The following is a 17,500-nucleotide window of genomic DNA, read 5'->3' as shown; positions in this document are numbered from 1 at the left end:
AAATAATTGAACTTAACCTTTCTGCAGTTCTTTCTGAGTCTGGCAATGCAAAGTCTACCACCAAGCTAGCAATTATCATTAAATCTTTTGGGACCATTTAGCATAAGATTCAATGTGGTTCCACTTGGAAACAGACTAAGAGAACGACTGAAAGAACAGGAAAAAGGTAAAGCTTAATTATTGAGCTCAAGGAGAGGTGTACAATGAGCTTATTTCCAGAAACGGTACTGTATCACTTCAAGAGTTCAATTCCAGGAGGCATCATGTGATGCCTGTGTGTGTGTGACACAGTTGGCAAGGTCACTTAAATTGGCAGTGCTAACTAATTATTTCAGAAGGTCACGAAATACAAATATTACTCAAACTCATTTGATCTCACAAATATGAACGGGTTCCATTGATAAATGTTACCTAAGCAGCTCAGTCAAGGCCACACAACTCTCTAAAGAATAGTACGCTACCGTATGACGTTGACCTCTGGCTGATCCCGGTGAAGTTCACACATGGTGTTGTCGTAATTAAGAGTAAAAGTTGATAGGCTTAGTTAATGATAGCTGATCCGTACCAACTGTATCCTCTCAACAGGTCACAGTTGTTTGGAAAAGATGCGTAGGGTTACAGGGGACCTCACCTCACTGAACACTACGATGTGACTTTAGAAAAAGCTGTATACGGCCGTGGAGCCATTCTTATGCAGTTCTTAATTGGATTCACCTCAAGTCTGGCTTCTACCTTGTTGCTATGACAGCCAACTAGCACGCTCTGGCTCTGGCAGGTATGGCAGCACACCTCAGGATCCTGTTGACTTACTGCACAATACTCTTCTTACAGTACATGTAAGCCTTTGTGGGTGTTGCTACGGTTGTGCGAGAGTAGTTACCTACTGTATGTTATTGCTCGATTATAAGTCGCTTTGGTTAAAAAGCATCTGCCAAAGGCAATGTAATGTAATTTAATGTAATGTAAGTCCTAAACTTACAGCACTATAAGTGCTCTTTTACACTGCAAGCGCGGGGCGTACAGTATGTGAATGAAACCAAATGTATCCGTACTCAGTCCAAAAGGCTTAGAAAAACACGAAAACATTTCAATCCTTTCACGCAAAAGCGTGATGTCAGACGGGCGGGAGCCTGGACAACTGCATTTTGCACTTGAAAATAGAACTCAAGTCTACTTTCTGTGCAGGTGAACGGTTTAAAATGAATGGCCCAAAACATGGGCAGAAGGCTGGGCTTCTTGTGGATAACACATGCACACAGACTGTGTGAAAGTGTGAAAAGGACAACTGAACACCCTGTGCACCTCTCGCACTCACGCTGTCCCCGTCCCCACACACGCTAACAAACCTTGTATGCCAAAGAGATGTAAATCTTCATGTCTGTCGCTGTAAATACCTGATATTTGTTTTGGATAGAATATTCTGCTGAACAAACTGCTGACTAAGATTTTTTGTTTGACCCCTTTAATTATGGGTGTAATGGCAATAAAAAACACTTCCCTGTTTGCTTTTCGCCTTTCTGTTTGACCCCTACGTATAAGTTAATGCACACCTCCACCTCCTCCCCACACTCCATCTTTCACCTCGTCCACCTCCACCTCCTCCACCTTCACTCCACCTCCACTCCATTTCCACCTCCACCTCTACCCTCCACCACACTCCTCCACTCCTACTCCACCACCTCCTCCTCCACCTCCTCCTTCACCTCCTCCACCTCTTCCTCCTCCTCCTCCACCTCCACACTCCACCTTCACTCCATCTCCACCTCCACCTCTCGTCTCCTCCTCCGTTCCACCTTCTCCTCCACCTCCTCCTCCACCTCCACCTCCACACTCCACCTCCATTTCCATCTCCACCACCTCAACCCTCCACCACCACCTACTCCTCCTCCATCTCCACTCCTCTTCCATCTCCTCCTCCACCCCCACCTCTACTCCTCCTCCTCCACCAGCTCCACATCAGCTCCTCCAATCTACCTCCATTCCATTCCACCTCCTCTTCCACCACAGCCTCCACCTCTCACCTCCACCTCCACTTCCTCCTCCTCCTCCACCTCCTCCTCCACCTCCTCCTTCTCTCACCTCCTTCTACTCCACCACCTCCTCCTCCTCCACCCCTCACTCGTCATCACAGTACAGCAGGGTCCGGTGTGAAGAGACTTCCCAGCGTGCACCTCTTTCCTGTGGCTCTGCACTAGGTGGGCCTCAGCAGGAAATGACCAAGTGGGCAAGAGTCTTGTGACCCTGCACTTAAATCCCTCTCTGTGTCGTGGCGAGGGGTTGCTGACAGCTTTGACAAGGCCTGGGACAAAGTCCTTTGAAAGCCCCTCTATCCCTCCACCCAATACATACAATGTACTGAGGACCCAATTATGAGCCCCTCCTCCAGGCCCGCCGACAGGGGGGGACAAATGGGCATGATGTTCCAGGCCCAGGGAGATAGGGGACCCACATTGTATGCCTTGTATGAGGGGGGCCCTTTCAGATTACTTTGTCCTGGGTCCAGCAAAAGCTGTCAGCTGCCCTGCCCTCCTCCCCCTCTCCCTCTCGCTCTCCCTGGGCCCAGGACAACTGGTCCCTTTGTTCTCCCCTGTCATCTGTCGGCTCGGCTGCCATGTGGCTACATGACTATCAGGGTTTGAGGGGGTCCAGTCCTGTCGGCCCCGGCTGCCTGACCCTGCTGTCAACACCACTTCCTGCCATTCTCCAGCGCGGTACCTTTATGGGCCGCCCGGCCCCGTACTGGGTGTGTGTGTGTTTGTATGTGTGTGTGTGTGTTTGTGTGTGTGTGTGTGTGTGTGTGTGTGTGTGTGTGTGTGTGTGTGTGTGTGTGTCTGTGACAGAAGTGAAATGCAGAGGTGTTTCCTGCCACCCCGACGTGCCACCCCCACCGCCACCGCCACCCCTGGTGCCAAAAATGGCTAACTGAAATGGTTTCCTTCCTGCTTTCCCTGCCAAGAAAGCAAGTAGGGCCGGCCTGGCTCAGAGAGCTGATTGGCATGTCTGGACAAAAACCCTCGTAGCCCCTTTAGACATGGCCCCTGTTATAAATGAGCTGTTACCAGAATGGCAATGACCAAGTTGTAATGTGTTACTAAAGGCCCTGTGCACTGTCAAAAGTCAAAACGTTTTTTTTCAGTGACTAGTACAACGTTCCAGTGGTGGAACAGTGTGTGTTAAGGGGCTACAGTTTCAGACAGACAAAACAGATTGACTGACTGACTGAATGATTGACTGACCAGATTTGTCCATCCTGGTTTCAGAAAGTAAAAACCAAAAGCCACAAATTAGATCCATCCACCTCTAAATCAGCTGATCATAAGGGGTCTTACACACCAAGGCGGTAAAGCGTCGCGGAACGGCCGCGTTTTTTACCGGCGTCGGTGAAAATACATTGAAACCTATCTGTCCTTACACACCAACCGGCGGTAGTCGAGCGTCAGCGGCGCGGGAGCCGGCTCCGCGCCGCGCTGCATTTGGAAAATAGAACTCGAGCGTATTTTTCACGCCGGCGACCGGCGGTGTCTCATTCAAATGAATGGCAAAGTAGCATGCTAGCTTTAGCTGTGGGGAGGGTTTTGAACAGGACTGGCCGCGCTCGCCGACGCTGTCAGTGTGAAAGGCAGAGAAAAACACGCCGGTCGAAACTAAGCAGAAAGACCGCGTTCGTCCCATGCCGGTTCCGTTCCGCCTTGGTATGTTTTGGCCCTAACAAACACTCGAGACATGTAGACTAGGTACTCAGTGAAGCTGCCTGTGTAAGTCTCTTTAGTAGAGTAGAGTAGAGTAACTTTATTAATCCCCAGGGGGGAATTCAGGTATCCAGTAGATTACATATAAATACACAAATAAACAAATGCCCACATGGACATTTCAAGACACAAACAACACAGGAAAAGTCAGGGAGGGGAAAATAAAAATAGTTAAAAGCGTCTGCCAAATGTTATGTAATGTAATGTTGGAAGGGAACTTCAGAACATGGTTCATAACACCTCTATGACTGACTAGGATGTCAAACTCAAATTTGCCAAATTTGCCCCGTGAACGGTGTCAAATGATTTGGCCCACGAGATCATTCCAAATAGTTATTAGAGTTGGCCCACATACGCTATTAATGTAAGCGAGCTCAGACCTGTAACATATCATATTCCTATACATCAGAATATGTCCAGGGCATGCACATTTGATATACCATATACAATGGGAATGAGTGGCTTAAGTATGTGCATGCACAATTTTAGCCTTTAAAAAAATAAAATAAATAAATAAATAAATGCTGACTTCAGCTCTCGACTTTGTCCCAGATTTTGATTTTGGCCATCTGTAAATTTGAGTTTGACACCCCTGGCCTAGGCAGACAGGCAGAGAGATCAACAGACAGACTTAAGGAAAAGGATGACCTCTCTGATGTGCTGTCTGTGAACACACGGAGGTCACACGGGGCCAACAGAGCAACATGAACGCCTCACGGAGGCCAGGGTGGGAGAGGAGAGGAGCATCCCATCCCGTTTGGCCTCCCAACGTCCCCCCAGAGCGAAATAAATCCACACGACCGACAAACATCTGCCGGAGAAGAGCCACGGCTGACATGAGGCCTTTGAGCAGAATGTCAAAAGGGGGAAAGTCAACAAGAAGTCAGGACTACCATACCATGCTTTACATTGTGTAGCCTAGTGTTTCTAAACAGGGGTGCTACCAGAGAGAGTAGAGAAAGAGAGAGGTTCCATTGGCCCATTGTTTCCGGGTTCTATTATTGAAAGGGGAAGGGGGGGAGAATCCCCCCTTTAGGCAGACCTAAGCAGACCTAAGGACTGTTCTATTCAATGCTAGGAGTATTATGACGCGCCCCTTTAGGCAGACCGGAACCTGGTCATGTTAGGTGCCCATAGCAACCTATTACATTGGCATATCTCTATATACTTAAAGAATCTCAGGCGCTACAGCCCCCCAGCGGGCGTTAGGGTGCTACAGGAGGGCTAAGTTCCCATTGGGGAGCATTAGTCTATTTTGATTTTCAATACTAAGGGGGGAGTGGCAGGCTTCATGACGAGGCCAAAGGGGCTTTTGTTCAAAAAAGGTTGAGAACCACTGGTGTAGGCCTACGTATGAAGCTAGCGAGGCCAAACCATGTCACAACGATGCTCTCGCTACTTGAGGAAGATCTCATTGGTGGATTGAAAGGTTGCCGTTTGTTAAATAATAAAGTATTTGTTGGAGCTTATACCATGAGTGCAGACAGTCTCTCACACCGACAACACAAATCTAGCCCGAGAGAATCCGTAGACTTGTGCGTGTTTGCAGTGGCTGGGGGTGTCGTGCCGAAAAGTGAGTGCCTGCCAGAACACGAGTGCCCTCATTGAAACCAATGACATTTTTTGAGAGAAAATTATACACATTTTTGCAGAATGAATTACATAATTTATGAACTAAAATATGCTTATGAAACATTACTCGTCCTCCACTTAATATGAGCTATTTGAATGAAACTGTAACATTTGTTATGACAATTCTTCGATTCTTTTATGGAAATAATACTGAAATTGTGACCAGTTCTTTGTAATACTTCCAGAAGGAATGTAGATTCTTTATTGATAGGCTTTCCATCTTAAATTGTGTCGGATTTATCTGCAAAAATGGGTAAAAAATATCTGAAAAATTGGTCATTGGTTTCCATTGGTTTCAATGAGGGCACTCGTATTCTGGCAGGCACTCACTTTTCGGCACGACAGGGGCACACTATGCCGTGCCACATCTAACGAAACCATCAAAGGAGAACTTTGTGTGACAAGTCAAGTGACAGTGGAATCAGTGAAATGTGTGGCCTGCTAATGAATATTTTTTTTCATTTGCAACGTTATTGTTATATGGCCTCAGGGAGAGATCATCCCCAGAGAGAGACCACTGAATGAACTGAGGAGGGTGTGTCCCAACTTCGGAGCGTTTCCATGCAACCACAAAAACACACCAAGCGTAAACGGGTGGACAACATCTGGCTACAGTCATGGCATTTGGAGAAAGGGGAGAAAGGGGAGTTATGGGAATGAAATGCGGGAGCAGGGGGAAAGAGGGAGTCCCTTTACTTTACTGCCTTGTCTTGAGGTTAAGGGAATAGTAACCAACTGACGTAAAAGGAAAGAAAAAAATAAAACAGACTTTACACATACACCACAAAAGAAAATCCCCTCTTCCACACCCCAAACCAAAGAAACTTGAGTATTTGCTGTTAATTGAGTAAGGCATTTTCACAGCAAACTTGACATTCATTCACTGGGCATTTAACAGCGAGTACAAAGGGCAGTCAGCCCCCACCCTAGAACATACCATAGCTGAATAGAAAGCATAGCTGAACTACACCTACGTACATAAGAAATAATGCTAATCTGTCCCAAATACCGAAAACCATCATTTCCTATCCCACGTCTCTCTTAATCCCACTAAAGGTGGAAAAAAGTGCAGAAAAATTGCAATTACCGGTAGTTACTTTCCACCCCTGAAGACATGGGGGCAGACATGTTTCCTGAAAATTAAAAAAAAAAACATTGTATGTCTGATGAAGGGCATGCTGCTGGAAACATCACATTAAATGAAAAGAAACGGGATGTCTGGTGTGCGGACTTTATTTTCAATTTTCATGTGACTTTGCTGGTCCTGCACACAGAATATTTTTGAGACGGATGTGCGTGTTTTTTCTTAACTGAACAAGGCAGACATGTTTCCTCCAAGCACTACATTGATTACCCAATGGGGAAAGACACTGTTGAAGAACAAGTTACCAACACTCGACTCAACATTTCTGAGTATATTGAGTATTTTCAATATATTCCCGTGGTATTCAAAATCCATTCATTTGACATCAAGCCAATGTGAGGCCTGCCTTTGTGAGACAGACGCAACTGAAGGGAGTGAGGATGATGTGGGCGTACTATTTCAACACAGCTGTCTGAGGACGAGAATAAACAAAAACCCAGACAGGCAGACAGGCAGACAGACAGAGACGGCCTGATTTCAACACCCCTCTTGTAGTGGCAACATTTCAGTGAACTCCTTTGCGCAGATCCTATGCTATAACCTTACTGTCACCCAAAATTGTAATGTCCAAGTTTTAATCTGGCACTAAAGCCTCTTGGTAATGTCATAGCAATGGTGTTATGATGTAGCCCATCTGCACAAAGAGGCTACTTGAGCCACTTCCTCATGCTTCTCTGACTCATATCCACATCCACATGCATCATCATGCTAGCCAAGTTCTACTACATTATCACAGCTAAACATCTGACTACAGAGTCTGAGACCCACTTCCTATCCTTGAGTCAGTATTAATATGCGACCTTGCCTCCTCCACTTGCGCTTGTCTCCTCGCCCCGCCTCCGTGGAGAAAACGATAAAGGTTCCCAGCTGTCAGCCTAGCCACAACAACTTTTGAAGGACTGTTTTTCATTCACCATAACAATTGCAAACGAGAAAAAGACTCTACAATTGAGCTTTTGCAAGATATTGAAATATAATGCTATTGTCAGTGATGTCATCATGACGAGAAGCGAGTGGAGGAGGCAAGTGGAGGAGGCAAGGTCCCATATTAAGATGCACTCCTTGAGTCAGTATTTTAGCAGAGTGCACACCTCCCTCCACCCCCCGCCTCCTCTCTCCATCGCCCTCCCCCCCTACCCTTTCTCTCTTTCTTCTCTTTTTCCTTCCCACTTCTTCTTTTCTTAACAGCTTCACTCTTTTCTTTCTCTCCATGACTTTCAGCCAAGGGAATGTTTGTCCTTCTAGAACACACGCCCTTCTAGAACACACACCCTTCCCATTCATCAACATTCTCAAATTCCCCTTCAGCAAAATCTCGCAGCATCCATTCTTGGCTGACATCCCCCCTTCTCCTTCATCCTTCTCCTCCGCCACTCCTCCTTCCACTCCTCCTCCTCCTTCTCCTTCACCACTGCATCACTCCCTTTTTTCATCAATTTACAACCCCATCCCCCTATCCTTACATTTTACATTCATCCCATACTCCCCCCCTCTCTCTCACGCACACACACGCACACTGTTGCCATTTCTCATTCTCCATTAACCCCTGTCTCTCCCCTTTAGCTCCCCACATCACTTATATTCACCTCACACCCTTCTCTCTTCCCTTCTCTCTCCATCACTCACTCTTACACATTCACGTCTGCTTCTCTCGCTCTCTCTATTATCCCCCATCTCTCCTTTCTCCTCACATCACTTACACCAACACCCTTCTCTCTTCCCTTCTCTTTCCCTCTCTTATTCACACACACACATTTATAGCCGTCTCTCTCTCTCTCTCTCTCTCTCTCTCTCTCTCTCTCTCTCTCTCTCTCTCTCTCTCCATTAATACCCATCTCTCCTCTCTTACAGTTGTGTTTACATCTCTCTCTCTCTCTCTCTCTCTCTCTCTCTCTCTCTCTCTCTCTCTCTTTCTTCCCACCTCTCCACCTTCTCCTCTGTCCTCTCTCTTTCTCCCCACCTCCTCTCTCTTTCTACCCATCTCCTCCTTTCTCTCTCCTCTCTCTTTCTCCCCACCTCCTCTCTCTTCTCTCTTTCTCCTTTAACCCCCATCCCTTCTCCTATCCACTTTTCTCTCCTCTCTCTTTCTCCCCATCTCCTCTCTCTTTCTCCCTATCTCCCTCCCCTCCTACTCTCTCCTCTCTCTTTCTCCCCACCTCCCTACCTCCTCCTCTGTCTCTTTCTGCCCATGTCCTCTCTCTTTCTCCCCACCTCCCTACCTCCTCCCCCTCTCTCCTCGCCCTTTCTCCTTCAACCTCCATCCCTCCTCCTCCTCTCTCCTCTCTCCTCTCTCCCCACTTTACTAAATGAGGTCATGTCCCGAGACCTGTGCTTTTTTCCCACAGAGATGAGATCACTGCCAAAAGGTCTGCCGTGCCGAGGCGAGGCGCACGCTGTGGGATGGGGTGGGGTGGCGTAGTTGTGGCGTGGGGTGCGGGGTGGGGTGGCGTAGTTGTGGCGTGGGGTGCGGGGTGGGGTGGCGTAGTTGTGGCGTGGGGTGCGGGGTGGGGTGGCGTAGTTGTGGCGTGGGGTGCGGGGTGGGGTGGCGTAGTTGTGGCGTGGGGTGCGGGGTGGGGTGGCGTAGTTGTGGCGTGGGGTGCGGGGTGGGGTGGCGTAGTTGTGGCGTGGGGTGCGGGGTGGGGCCCATTCACTTCACTACAGGGCTGCCAAGCTGCTGTGCTACAGAGAAGAAAGTGCCGGAAGGGAAGGGAAGGGGAGGTGAGGAGAGGAGAGGAGAGCAGAGCAGAGCAGAGCAGAGGAGAGGAGAGGAGAGGAGAGGAGAGGAGAGGAGAGGAGAGGAGAGGGGAGGTGAGGCAGGCAAGCAGGCAGGGGGAATAACAGAGGATAACAACGGGTGGGATGGGATGAAGGTGAAGGGAAAAGGCCTGTGGGTTGTGTGAGGGTGGGATGGGGTGGGTTTGGAACTGGCTGTGGGGTGTGTGAGGGTTGGGATGGGGTGGGGGTAGGAATGCGGTGTGGGATGCAGAGGGTGGGGGGATGGTGGTTGGGTGTGTGTGCTGGGATTGGGAGATTGGGTTGGGTTGGATAGATTGGGTTGAGCTTGGCATTTGGTGGGTGTGTACACAGTTTAAAAACATCCAGTGCTAATTCCACACTTAGAGAGTACATTTCACATCTTCTTGAGTGTATCTGGTCCCAGTACCATTCTTTAAGTGTTGACCTGAATCAACACAGCAATTATTTATGTATTACTGTGTAACAGTTTCTTCCAGACCGCACCTTGTGCTTCCTGTACAAAAGGCCTGCTGGTCCCTGATGAGGAAATACCACACACACACACACACACACACACACACACACACACACACACACACACACACACACACACACACACACACACACACACACACACACACACACACACACACACACACACACACACACACAGAGGAGCAGCCACAGCCCTGTTTGTTAATTGTCTTGTGTGTATTTATCAAAAGGTTGCTTGAGTGTGCTGGTGTTTTCCATTGTTGCTGATGTCCTTCAATGCTGGCCGACAGACAACACCCACTGTAGTAATTCAGTATCTACAGTAACTGGGCAAATACAACGTCCACGACGCGATTGAAGTGACAGAGAATCGCTTCAGTGCAGCAGCAAAGCAATACGAGCGATTGAAGCAACTAGAGTATGTCCGCTACAAGCAGAAGACAAGCATTCAAACATTCCCATTTGCTGTGGTCACTGACCTCTATACAGTCATTGGCTGTCACACCTTGTCACTGAACCGCGTCATAGCTCATTTGCATAACATTCCCAGGAATTCAACTACAAACTGTCGCTCTCGGCGAGCGAATCGCCTCTAGTCTCCAGAATCGGTTTGCAGCGCGACTCAATAGAAAAAGTCAATTACTTCCGTCACTCGTCTCGCTCATGTCGCGGCGGTTGTATTCGCCCCCGTAATGCATGGGTGGGGAACCTACGTACCACGCACTGATGAAGGCTTGTTAGCCGAAACGCGTTTGCTTTTTGGACATGGTGGTAATATAAATAAATAATGAGACGCAGTTTGTGAGTGCGGATTTCTTCTTCCTTAAGTTGACGCTTTTTATCTCGCACCCAAAAGCTTTTCGGTTTTCCAAGAAGTTGAGCGCGTCCTCTGCCAATACTTGGGGAATCTATGGCCCGGGGGCCCTTTATGGCACATGAGGCGTCTTATCCGGCCCCCGATATACAATCATTTTAATGTTTTGCAGTTTGATATGAAAGCAATCTTGGAAATTACATTTGCAATAGAATTAAGTTATTTCTTCAAGGGGCCTAGAGAGGGTGTTGTCTGTTGTAAAGGTGGCTGCCTTCAATATAGGCCTTAAGTGCAGGGGGAAATCCTGGTTTGTGTTCGTTCATAGTACAGCCTTTGGAGGACTTTATAAAAAGTGGCCCTTCGAATGAAAAAGGTTTCTCACCCCTGATCTAATGACTTAATTCATTTACGTTCATCGTGCTTGCATGTTGGTTCCTTTAAACTTACTCTAGATCCCTTGGCCTCTGTGATCTGCAAGTTCACTGCAGGTGACACGGCTGGCTGAGGGAAAGTGACATCTGTTGCAGTATTGTCTCCAGGGACGCATTGCGATTCCATGGGAAGCTTACCCCAAGCTGTTGAGGTTGGGGTTTTGCAATCAAAGCAAACCCGGTGTGGTTGTATGACTGTAAAGCCGTATCTGTTGCTCTGTGTACAGTATTTGCTATGAAGGCGTTATCCGGATACACATACAGCCTCCCTGTGGTTCTCAACTTAACCCTAATAAGCAGAGCAGGCAGCCCACTTTCTCTAGGCGGAGGGATCATTAGGGGATCAGGGTGGGATGAAGGGGGGGGTGTGACAATCCTACACCCCAGAGCTCTAAATTAACACCAGCCAACTGCCGGTGAAATGTCTGTTTGGCTGGTAGAAAAGACCAACTAAGGCCGGCCGCACACTGGCTCCGACAGCACTGCGGCGCACTTTTGCTTCCGACAGAATTCGGACCCCCAAACCCAATTTCACACGAACATTGCATTGATAGTCAATGGGCGGCGCCGACAAAATAGAACTTGTCTCTAATTGCTATCCGACATCAGCGAATGTCCGCGGACATCGGCGCCAGTGTGCGTGGTTCTGTTGAAAACAATGGAATCGAATTTTAGCTGAGCAGTGCTCAGCACTTTGTCGGAGCCGGTGTGCGGAAGCCCTTACTAGCCACTCTGACCCATTGGTGCGTGTGTTTGGTGCGTGTGTGTTTAAGATGAAGTTCTGCTACCCATTTTGGCTGGTGATGATAAAAGTTAATTAAGAGCCCTGCTACACCCTAATACACCGTACAAAAAGTGCAGGGTTCAAAATACAATCTAGAAGGGGTTAGACGGACTCACTCGGTGTTGAATTAACACTGCATTTTTTAACTGTGTGTACTCTCGCTTCACTCTGGTCCATGTGAAGAGGAGGCGACTGCTTGACATATAGACTACTAGAGGATACTAGGGGACTAGGGGATAAGTACGGAGGGAAACAAGTAACCGCTCACTCAGTGAAGAAGATTAGAGATCTCGGTAATCCTCCTTAACACTGTTAGTGCCCAGAGCCATTCCACACACACACACACACACACACACACACACACACACACACACACACACACACACACACACACACACACACACACACACACACACACACAAACACACAGCTCCTGTAAATGTGTGTGTGTGTGTGTGTGTGTGTGTGTGTGTGTGTGTGTGTGTGTGTGTGTGTGTGTGTGTGTGTGTGTGTGTGTGTGTGTGTGTGTGTGTGTGTGTGTGTGTGTGTGTGTGTGTGTGTGTGTGCGTGTGCGTGTGTGTGAACACTGCCCTGAAAGTATGAACATGTGTACTCCTTTAGTAGCATGCTTATTAGTAGCATGTTTATTTACCTAGCTCTATGATAAGCATGCTAGGAGCATAATAGCACATGTTAGAGGGTCAGCATAGTGGTAGAACAGCCATGCATTCAGTGATCTGAGAGAGATATGGGGACACTTAATTTCTGTAAAGAGCAATGGCAGCTCTGTGCTGCAGCCTCCAGAGTCCTGTGATAGGGACTCCCAATAGAATACATATCTTGAGATCAGGACTGGACTGGGAACGAAAAACCTCCAGGGCATCTCTTAACCCCTTAGCGCAGCACTATGGCTCTCTGTAATGTCATAGCAATGTTGTTGTAGAGTAGTAGAGTAGAGTAGAGAAACTTTATTGATCCCCAGGGGGAAATTCAGGTGTCAAGTAGCTACATAAAAACAAACACAGACACACACAGACACAGACACACACAGACACAGACACAGACACACACACATGCCAAGAGGTTCCAGATCTGGGCCAGCTCTGGCATCTCAGGCAGTCCAATCCCCAATAATGATGTCTTTCTTAGTGTCCTTCTGTATACTGTTAAACAGTTGAATGGCCCAAGGGACAAAGGACCTCCTTAGCCTGTCTGTCCTGCAGGTGAAAGCACGGAGTCTGTGACTGAACAGACTCAGTTGGTTAGTGAAGGTGGCGTTAAGGGGGTGATGATGATTATCCATAATAGAGTCCAGTCTGCTCAGTGTTCTGCTCTCAGCTGTTGAGGTGAGTGACTGCAGCTCCATGCCCACCACTGAACCCGCCTTCCTCACCAGTCTGTCAAGGCGTCCAGCATCTCTCTTCCTAATGCTTCCACCCCAGCAAGTCACAGCGTAGAAGAGCACACTGGCCATGACAGACTGGTAGAACATAAGCAGAAGTTGGCTGCAGACATTGAAGGACCTCAACCTTCTGAGGAAATAGAGCCTGCTTTGGCCTTTCCTGTAAAGTGCATCAGAATTTGTGGACCAGTCCAGCTTATTGTCAAGGTGCACTCCTAAGTACTTATAAGTACAGACAGTCTCCACATTCTCTCCCCCAATAGAAACAGGCACCAAGGGCGGGGTGGAGCGCCTGAAATCGATGACCATTTCCTTGGTTTTGGTGGTGTTCAGGTGCAGCTGATTGTTTTGGCACCATCCTACAAAGTCATCCACCAGTCCCCTGTACTCCTCTTCCTGACCGTCTCTTATACACCCCACAATTGCAGTGTCGTCTGAGAACTTCTGCATGTGGCATGTCTCAGAATTATAGCTGAAGTCTGTCGTATACAGGGTGAAGAGCACGGGGGAGAGAACCGTTCCTTGTGGCGCTCCTGTGCTGCTAATCACTGTCTCCGATGTTATGTCACCCATCCTTACAAACTGGGGCCGCTCTGTGAGGTAATCAGTGATCCAGGTTACCAGGCTAGGCTGCACTCCAATCCGCACCAATTTCTCTCTCAGCAGCAGTGGTTGTATGGTGTTGAATGCGCTGGAGAAGTCAAAAAAACGTGATTCTCCACAGCACAGCCACCTTATCCAAGTGAGCGTGTACCCTGTGAAGAAGATACAGGATAGCATCCTCCACTCCCACGTTCTCTTGGTAGGCGAACTGCAGAGGATCCAGTGAGTGGCGTACCTGGGGTTTGAGAAAATTGCGCAGCAGCACTCGTTCAAAAGTTTTCATTAGGTGTGAGGTGAGGGCAACCGGTCTGTAATCATTAAGTTCTTTGGGTGAGTTTTCTTTGGAACAGGTACCAGGCATGACGTTTTCCACAAGATAGGAACTTTGCCTTCTTGTAGACTCCTATTAAAAAGGTGATGAAGGGGCTCAGCTAATTCCTCAGCACATGTCTTTAGCAGTCTTGCACAGATGCCATCAGGGCCGGCCGCCTTGGACTTAAGTCTTTTCAGTGTCCTTCTAACTTGGTCAGTGGTGATTGTCGGCTGTGGGAGTGCTGGGTTGGGGTAAGGGGGGGGTGAGAAAGGGGTGGGTGGTGGGTTTGTTCCAAGTCGCATAAGTGAGGAGCAGGGGAGGGGGATAGAGGTAGTGGGGATTTGTGAGCCTGCTGTGTCCATTGGTGGAGGTACTGCTGCATTGTTGATGATGGTGGGAGTAGTGACCATAGGCAGAGTAGGAGGGTGTGGGGATGAAGTGTCCCTGTTAGTGAAGCTGGGTGAAGTAGTAACAGGAGTGGGGGGTTGTGAGTGGGGGAGATGGGAGCCTGCTGAAGAGTGGTTGTCAAGTGTGGGCTGGGTTATGATATAGTTAAGCATTTTCAGTAAGTGAATAGGGTCGCCGGCGACCCCTGCTGCAGTAAGAGGCTACAGGACCAATTTCAACATGCAGTTGTAATGCTCACACTACCCTGGACTTGTCAGTACCTGAGATTTTCAGCCTTTTCCGAGATCCTGGTCATTGTAATGGGGTCAGCGCTTTGTTTCCATTTCAAAAAAACTTTTTTATTTATTCCTAAAAACATCCAAAAGATTATACAACATCAACAGACAACTAGCAAACAGCGGTACCTTTTGGGGAAATATTTGGAGTAGGCCTATGTTCATTTTGTTTTAAATGTATACGCTGCCCCCATTACCGCACAAATACACCTAGCGCGACGTGATTGAAGCGACAGAGCGATAAGAGCGCTTAAAGCGACTACAGTATGTCCGTTACAAGCAGAAGGCAAAGCATTCAAACATTCCCATTGGCTGTGGCCACTGACCTCTATACAGTCATTGGCTGTATCATTTTTCATTTCAGTAATTTTTCATTGGCTGCTCGCCGAACCACGTCATAGAAAGTTTAAAGGATTTCAACTTCGAACTGTCGCGCTCGTCGCGCAAATCGCCTCTTGTCTCCACAATCGCTTTTGTTGCGCAACTCAATACAAAGTCAATTACTTCCGTCACTCACCTCGCTCTTGTCGCGCTAGGTGTATTTGTGCAGTAAGAATAGCTCATATCTCGGAAAGGGCTGAGCCGAAAAATGTGGCATCATCGGGTACTGACAAGTCAAGGGTAGCGTGAGCTATACAACAGCATATTGAAATTGACAGAACTGGTCCTTTAAACTGGCCCATAAAGGAACACTCCACCATTTTTTTATTTTCATATCAGGACTGGACTGGGACCGAAAAAAACATCCAGGCATCTTTTGCTTAAACTGGCCCTTCACATACGCAAACCATTTTCATACTACAGTATAGTCTACTTAACTCAGTCCACCTTATATATATTGTGATTGTGGTAATACAGTATGTGCTTGACTACAGTGTGTTTAATTGGGAGTTGAATCCAAAAAAGACAGAGAATGTGTGCACATCAGCGGCACAGGTGCTGGACCAAACAGAAGATAACTTGAAGGTAACTACTATTTGTAGGACCAATGCTATCAGTGTTGCAACTGTACACTGTGCCTTACCCTGTTCTTGTTTACTCCTTGTAAGTCGCTTTGAACAAAGGCGTCTGCTAAATACTAATGTAATGTAATGAAGGAAATAATAAATGTGCACTACACTGTTCTATGCTAGGCCCTGCCGTAGCTCTATTGGAGATAGACCAATGGGCCGCCCCCTCTTAACTGTGGGCCAATCCCTAAGAACACAAACAAACAAACAAACAAACAAACAAAACAACAATACCGGCCCCTGGGCAGTCGGTCCACTGGGGAAAATGCCCTGAATGCCAGATGACCAGTCCAGCCCTGACTGCCAACCCTGACTGAGATAGGGACTCCCCATAGGCCAAATGTCCTTTATTATCTTAAAGGCTATCTGCTATCTGCCATGCAAGCTGCACAGGAACAAGAAAGCATTCAAAAGCAGCAGAGTCTAAATGACACAGTACATTTACCGTACACACTGTAGGTCAGTAGCTACCTCATGAATAGATCTTGGTATTACACATGGCATACTGTGCATTTCTTTGAAAAGTATTACATGAATAAAGACTAAATCAGCCCCGAAGAAGGTAGCACACGACCAAAACGTGTTGGCTTGATGTCCCATATGACAAATTAGTAAAACTTCACTTCAGAATGCCTCAGATCTACTCTCATGAATAAAAATCTAATTTTTAAATGTATAATTATGTATTATTATTATTATTATTATTATTATTATTATTATTATTATTATTATTATTATTATTATTATTATCATGAAATAGTATTAGTAGTAGTAGTAGTAGTAGTAGTAGTAGACCTAGTAGTAGTAGTGTCCATTAGCAGTAAAACCATTAACCATCATCTGAATAATGTTTAGACTTGATTGTGGTAATGCAGTAGTAAGCTTATGTGCTTGACTATCCTGTCTTCTATCCTATCCTATTTCCTGTCAAATCTCTCACTGTCCAATCATGAATAAAACTAATAAAAAGACCAAAAATGATATCTATTAAAAACACACCGTTCTAAGCTCCCAAATATTTAATGGCACAACATACGTCACCATTTCCTTTAATTGGGAGTCGCCCTGAATGTTCTCGGCAGAAAAGGTGAGGTCAACACTTGGCTAAAACCAGTATGATGATTATCATTTCAATGGCTTGGACTTGGACTGAGCAGGATGGCTGCAGTACCAGTAGACTTTATTCAACACAGCGGGAGGGTGTTGTTGACCAGGGGCGTAGGCAGGCAGGCAGGCAGGCAGCCTATCTATCTATTTATCCGTGCCATAACAACACCCATGCCATCACACTCCACCTTTCCTTTCCCTTCCTCTCCCTCGCCCTTCCCCTCCGTCCATCCACCTCCCTATTTTGTTCAAAATAAGGCTAAAAAAAGCTCTGTGCTGATTGAAAGCATACGTATGTGGGCGAGACACACATTCACACACACACACACAGTCACAGGCTGTCTCAGCCACAACCACAACCACAACCACGCAACAGCAACATCCTACGTACATCGCCAACTGTGCTGCGAAATGGGATCCCATGATGATGATGATGATGAGTAGTCTGTACTGTGGAGAATCATGATGAAGATGAGTAGTCTGTAATGTGGAGAATCTGTGGGAGCCATGCAAGTGGCTCGGGGTGTAAATCACAGCCTCCATGACGATACGATTTGATATCGATTTCTTACGGCAGCGTTTTCATTACCTTCGATA

At 47.2% G+C, this 17,500-nt stretch overlaps 1 protein-coding gene across 3 annotated transcripts in view; it reads right to left on the bottom strand.

Moving 5' to 3' along the window:
• Window positions 1-17,500, bottom strand: part of adam15 (ADAM metallopeptidase domain 15) — an 84,731-nt gene that overhangs the window by 55,521 nt on the left and 11,710 nt on the right. The window lies entirely within an intron of this gene.

The sequence above is a fragment of the Engraulis encrasicolus genome, chromosome 5, assembly GCF_034702125.1.
Source record: "Engraulis encrasicolus isolate BLACKSEA-1 chromosome 5, IST_EnEncr_1.0, whole genome shotgun sequence".
In the NCBI taxonomy this organism is placed as follows: Eukaryota; Metazoa; Chordata; class Actinopteri; order Clupeiformes; family Engraulidae; genus Engraulis; species Engraulis encrasicolus.
The sequence above is the reverse complement of the archived record's forward strand: the minus strand, read 5'-3'. Positions and strand labels throughout refer to the sequence as shown.